Source organism: Octopus bimaculoides, chromosome 18 (genome assembly GCF_046866305.1).
Source record: "Octopus bimaculoides isolate indiv1 chromosome 18, ASM4686630v1, whole genome shotgun sequence".
Taxonomy (NCBI): Eukaryota; Metazoa; Mollusca; class Cephalopoda; order Octopoda; family Octopodidae; genus Octopus; species Octopus bimaculoides.
Window position 1 is genome coordinate 47,127,107 of NC_142945.1, and position 7,131 is coordinate 47,134,237.

Here is a 7,131-nt window from a genome sequence, read left to right on the forward strand (position 1 = left end):
ATTTACTGAGGCAGTTTGCTGTAAAAGGAAACTAAAAGAAGCGATTTGGTGATTGTTTAGGGATGTTTTGAAACTGGACAATATCTGAGACCCTATGTGAAGAACTGGTGAAAGATCATCACACTAAGTGGCACTCACCCATAGCCAAATGATGTAACAACTATATATCATGCAGTTCTATATCTAAGAGATGAGGAATTATGTACATTATTTACATTTGATGGATATTTGTCCTCAACTTGTTTGTTGTTAACTATATATCAGTCACAGGCTAACTGTGGCCCATGGAACTTTCTGGATGGCATGTCTAACTTCATGAGGAAAATAATGTTTTTGTTTTAGTAGTGAGGTTTGTCTGACAAAGAGCCATGTCTCGTGTGGCTCGCTTTTCAGAAAAGGTTCTCCATGCCTGCTATACGTGCACACTGACTACAAGAAATGAATGGAAGACAACTGATCTGCACCGCCAAAAACTAGGTACAACAACCACCTCACAACCATCATGTGTCCCACATGTCCGATAATCACAAAGTTTCATAACCTACATGTGAAACAACTATCAGCTTTCCTCCATGTACAATAGTAATGATCAACTTACAGCTGGTCTGTATGTGCATCCCACATGTTCAGTAGTCATCAACTATGACAAGCACTGTGTATGTCCTACATGTACAATAATATCTAACTTGGGATCACCATGTATGTACATCTTAAATGTTCAATAACCACCAACTGCCACAATCACCATGTGTGTGTTTCCTGCATGTGCGTCATCCACTAACTCACAACTGCCATGTGTGTCCCCCACATGTACAATAACAATCAATTCAGGACCACCCTGTATGTGTATCCTACATGTTCAGTAATCACCAACTGCCACAACTACCATGTGTGTCCTACATGTACATCATCCAGTAACTCACAACTGCCGTGTGTGTGTGTCCAACATGTACAACAACAACCAACCCTGGATCATGTATGTGTATCCTACATGTTCAATAGCCATCAACCACCATGTCTGTGTCTCCTACATGTACAAGAGCAACTAACTCAGGATCTCCATGTATGTGTGTCCTACATGTACAGCAACATGTGGATCTTGAATTGGTTCCCATGTGCATTTATGCACTCATTGTTGGAGCGTCATTGTTGGCAAGGGCAAATGGCTGAGAACAAGAAATAAGTCCATGTCTTTGCTGTATATAGTGTGTGTGTATGTGTTTTAAACCGTAGACCCTGTAGTTAATTCACTTATGTAGTTATTCTCTGTCTCTCTCACTTCACTAGGAATTGAACCAGTATTTCATGCTTCTTTACTTGCTTTCGTCCACATTTTCGTTTGCTTGACCATCTTCACGAAATAATATCCAAAAATATCACATTTAGTTCATCCCTGACCCCTCAGGCAATCCTTCTGTTTTTCTTCTTTTGTTTTCCACCTTTCATGTTTCAAAACTGTTTTCTTAAATATTGTATTTAAATTATCCCCTTTTTAAAAATTTATAGTCTCACCCTGTGCCCTATAAAAATCACACATTTGGATTTTTTTTTACCTTTCATTACATAACACTTCAGTACACTAATTTTTTTGAAAAAGTAGTACTTTTACAATGTAAAGACTCGAAATGATTTTTTCAAAAGTTTAACCCCATAGCATATTAAACCTTCAAATTTCAAAAGTTTTAACTATATTAACCAATAAAGACCTCAGTTAAAATATTTTCATCATTATTTCTTATGCCACCACCAAGATCTGAAACACTGACATTAAAATATTTAAAATTTATTTTAACCTGTAATCTATACAAATTCAGAGTTCTCTAAAAATATTCCAATACTACAAACAGGAACCCAAACATTTCAGAACCAATTTTTTTTGTCCATTTTTAACCCACTTCATTAAAAATTTTTTTTTTTTTTTTTTTTTTGTATGTTATAACTGTTGACCCTGTTTGCACCACAAACCTCTTTATTATGTTTTATATCTGCAGCATTGCAGATATACATTAGTCATTGAAAAATACAGAGACTGCAGTGGAATCTTCTCAGTGACTAGGTCGCAGTTGGTACGACAAAAATTTTGACACTAATGAAGTTAACTGTCTCTGTGTTTTTGAGTGGCTAAATATGTATTTTGCTTGCTGTAATAACTTTAGTTTCAACACATGGTCTTTGATCGAATCACTTGTCTAGTTAGTGGACCTTCAAAATCAACAGAAACTGTAAACCATTATTGATTATCAGTACACACTCATTATTGATTATCAATAAAACTTCATAAATTCATTAAATTTTCAGGAAAATTTTTTATAGAAAAAATAAAACAAAACAAAATCATCATTTGTCACCTGCCATTTATTACTTTAAGAATTCAAAGTAAAAAACTTTTTTTTGTGTTTGTTAAATTTTAGATTGATTGATAAACCTTCATTATCAATAATAATAATAATAATTACAGCACTCATTCGGTTACGACAATGTGGGTTCCAGTTGATCCGATCAACGGACCAACCTGCTTGTGAAATTAACGTGTATGTGGCTGAGCACTCCACAGACACATGTACCCTTAACATAGTTCTCGGGGCTATTCAGCATGACACAGAGTGTAACAAGGCTGACCCTTTGAAACACAGGTACAGCAGAAACAGGAAGAAAGAATGAGAGAAAGTTGTGGTGGAAGAGTACAGCAGGGTTCGCCATCACCCCACTGCCGGAATCTTGTGGAGCTTTTAAGTGTTTTCACTCAATAAACACTCACAATGCCTGGTCTGGGAACCAAAACCACGATCCTATGACCGCGAGTCCACTGCTCTAACCACTAGGCCATTGCACCTCCACAATAATAATAATAAATAATAATAATGATAATGATAACTATTATTATTATTATTATTAAGGCAGCGAACTCATGGAAATGCTAGCTTAGCAGGCAAAATTCTGTTATGGTTGACTCTATCTTTCATTCCTTTGAGGTTGAGAAAGTAAGTACCAGTTGTGCACTGGGTCAATATAATTGACTTAGCTCCTCCTGCAAAATCGCTGGCCTTGTGCCAAAATGTGAAACCATTATTATTATTATTATTATTTGAAACAGAATTATTTAAAAAAAGAAACATTTTAACTGTTAGCTGTTATTCTTGTAGTTTCTACCTGACTAGCTACACACACACACACACACACACACACACACCCACACACACACACATATATATATATATATATATATATATATATATATATATATATGAATGTATGTGTGAACTGGTTGGTATATTTTTGAAAATGTTTCAAAAAATATTTTCATTTTCCTTCCTTTTGTTCTTCAGTTTTGCATTCTCTGATCCAGCAATTGTCTTCTCTTATGTTGTCCCTAACCAAGTACCCACAGTGCCACCTTGTCTCCACAACCAGGTCTCCCCAGTGTCACACTGTGTACTGTCCAGGCATTTCCTGAACCACATATATGTATACATATGTATGTATAAGCATATATATATATATTGTCATTTATCAATATGTTGACTACCTGAAGATATGGTGTACAATCTGGGTTGTATGAAACAGAACATCAGGTTTGATGGACATGTACTCGACTGCATGTATTGAGTGCACTTTTTGTGTTTTGCTGACAAGCTAGAACACATGAATGTGTGTGTGTGTGAGCGGTTGGATGAAATTTTAAAATTTAAATCAAACATTTACAAAAACAGTTATTCTTGAGAATCATTTACCACAGATGTGTGTGTGTGTGTGTGTTAAGGAGACGAAAAAAACCCCCATCAATCTGACCTGATGTGATAAGGGAGGTAACCATTAATATCGCCAATACGAAGGGAAGTAATTTATGATAGCATAACCATCCTTTAAACTGAACAAGCATAAAAAACCCCCAAAAAACTTACCATTTCAATTATAGAAGACAGGTTACTATGTCATTAGAACTAACAGAAGGTGTTTTGGTATTGAACGGGTTATATATATAAGTCCTTTCAATTATTTAATTGTTTACACAGTCAATTTTATTTTATGTGAAACTTACTCTTTCATTTTAGTTCTTTGTTTGGAAATAATTAAATTATGTTTTAATGTTTTTTTGAAAACCTGTTTACATTGTTCTCGATTGTTAGTTTTGTTGTTGAAGATACTAAATCGATGTTTATTTTGTTGCCATCGTTATCATGTTATTATTTTATAGCTTGTTAAATTGTTTTTGTCTTTGATCATTTTTTTTTTTTTTTTTAAATGCTATTTCATGAATTTTTAATTCTCTTTTGATGCCAGTCCACCTGAGACAAACCCCTGGTTTCTGTGATACAAAATTTTCTTGTTTCAAAGCGATCTAAATTAAAACCTTAAATCTAAATTCTATGTTAATTTGTTCCAAACTCCAGTTTAATAATGAGAAAGTTATATCGCTAAATTCTTTGTTATTTTCAAAATTAATTAAAACAAATATAGTATATTTCAGCAGAAATATTGTAACAAACAAAGGTTAGCCAGAAATATTTTGAGGTATTGTCACTTTAGTCACGTTTTGTAAGATCATCATAGAATTGTGTTTGATGGAAAGACAGTTGGATTCATATATATATATAAACTCTGCCAAATCAGATTGGAGCCTGGTGTAGCCATCTGGTTCACCAGTCCTCAGTCAAATCGTCCAACCCATGCTAGCATGGAAAGCGGACGTTAAACGATGATGATGATGATATATATATATTATGTAATGTTGGCGAAACCTGTCACACACTTACACATACATGGTTGTAAGGTTAAATTGCGGTGGTTTTAGTTGCATTGTACTCTTTGAAGCAAGCCACACACACATTCACACACACACAGTCACTTTCTCCACACACACACATACACACACTGCTCCCCACACTCATGTATATAGCTGAAGCCATTCCTAAAGCTGACCACCCCACTATATTTCTTATTAAAGATATCCTATTTACTCATTCTGAAGTTGAGTTTGATACTCCACTCCAAACCATTTCATTCTAAAATTGAATCCTCCACATATACCTCTGGAGTTGAATGTTCCACTCAATACAACATTCTAGAAACAATACCTTCACTATACTTTACTCTAAATTTTAGTGCTACATTTTACTCCACTCCTCATCATTTTATTATGAATACCTCTACTCTACTCAATTATGAAGTTGAGTGCTACACCTCACTCCACTCTTCACCACTTTATTATAAGAACTATACCTTTGTTTCACTCAATTCTAAAGTGGAGTGCTACACATTTCTCCACTCTCGCTCACCCCTTCATTATGTAAACAATACCTCCACTTTACTCTATTCTGAGGTTGAGTGCTACATTTCACTCCACTCTTCTCTACTTCATTATGAGAATTTTATCTCTACTCCATTCTGTTTTGGAGTTGAATGCTCCACTCATCACTACTTCATTGTAAGAACAATACCTCTACTCCACTTCATTCTGAAGTTGAGTGCTACATTCTACTCCACTCTTACATCATTCCTCATCAAAGAACAAAATTTCGTCAAAATACCCTCCATCCTTGCCTTCCCCTACTGTCAGGTTTTGTATTTTAACAGGGATCCCGTCATTTTGGTTGCATTGCATTTTGTTGTTTGTTTTTGTTTATGGACCTAACCCTGTCTTTGGAAATCTCTGACGGCCAAGTGGTGAAGGTTGCAGACACCTGAGAGAGAGAGAGAGAGATGAGCAAAAAGGTGGTTCATATCATGTCACTGGCAAACATTAGATCTGTGGGCCCAGACATTTACACACACAAACATTTGTATACAAAGTGGGCCAGAAGTCACAAGGGAGTTTTAGTATGTAATATTTTCTTTATTTTTTTTTGTACACACACACACACACACACACACACACACACACACACACACATTATAGTTTATAAATAATAAATAAATAAATGTGTGCCCCGACTTTTGGTCTACTCTGTGCATTATGTATATATATATATTTATGGATATATGTATAATTATGTATACGTATATGTCTGTATATATGTAATACACACACACTTGAAAGAATAGGTATACCATGTCCCTACGTTTCTTAAGAGGCGCTGAAAAGGGTTGGCAACAGGAGAGGCACCCTGCCGTAAAACATAGCCTAAGAAAACTCATCTACTAATCTGTAACAGCATAGAAAGCAGATGTAAAATACATATAATGATACACACACACACACACACACACACACACACACACACACACACACACACGTGCACTCAGTCACACACACAAGACTTTACATTCATTAAATACATTCCTACACACCTTTTTTTAAAAAATTATTATTATTATTATTATTATTATTATTATTATTATTATTATTGTAATTATGTATGCTCTGCCTCTCTGACCAATTTAGAGACATTGAAAAGAAGCTGTGGTTTATGGTCAGTGTGTAGTGGTCTAAGTTCTTTGACCCTTAGTGTCTTTGTATTGGCTGATAGACATAAAACAGCACCCTGTTTAACGTCCACCCAACCGATGGCTGTTCATGGGTAGGCCTAACACAACCACCCTGTTAAACACCAGACCCTAAAAACCCAATAAACACTCACAACGCCTAGTTTGGGAATCGAAACAGCAATCCTATGATGGCGAGTCCGCTGCCCTAACCACTGGGCCATTGTGCCTCCACTCTATTTATATAACATACACACACACACACTTATATATACATGTATATACATATATGAACACACACATATACACACACACACATGTACATATTCATATATATTGAACAAAACACTATATTGTCTATTTATTTATTTATGTTTGTGTTTTGTTTTTATAAAAACTCAATACGGAATATTTGATTCTTATTTGTTTAAAAACATCACACTCCACCACACATTCATTCGCACACACACACACACACACACACATGTGCTTGTATGTGTATATATATCTGTGTATATGTGTGTGTGTATATATATATATATATATATATATATATATGCGTGCGTGTGTAATGTGTGTGTATAAAGGTACATAAATATACATGCATGTGCACCTTTATATATATATATATATATATATGTGTGTGTGTGTGTGTGTGTGTATAGATGAACATGCATAGCTATATGTATATAAATATGGACACACTCA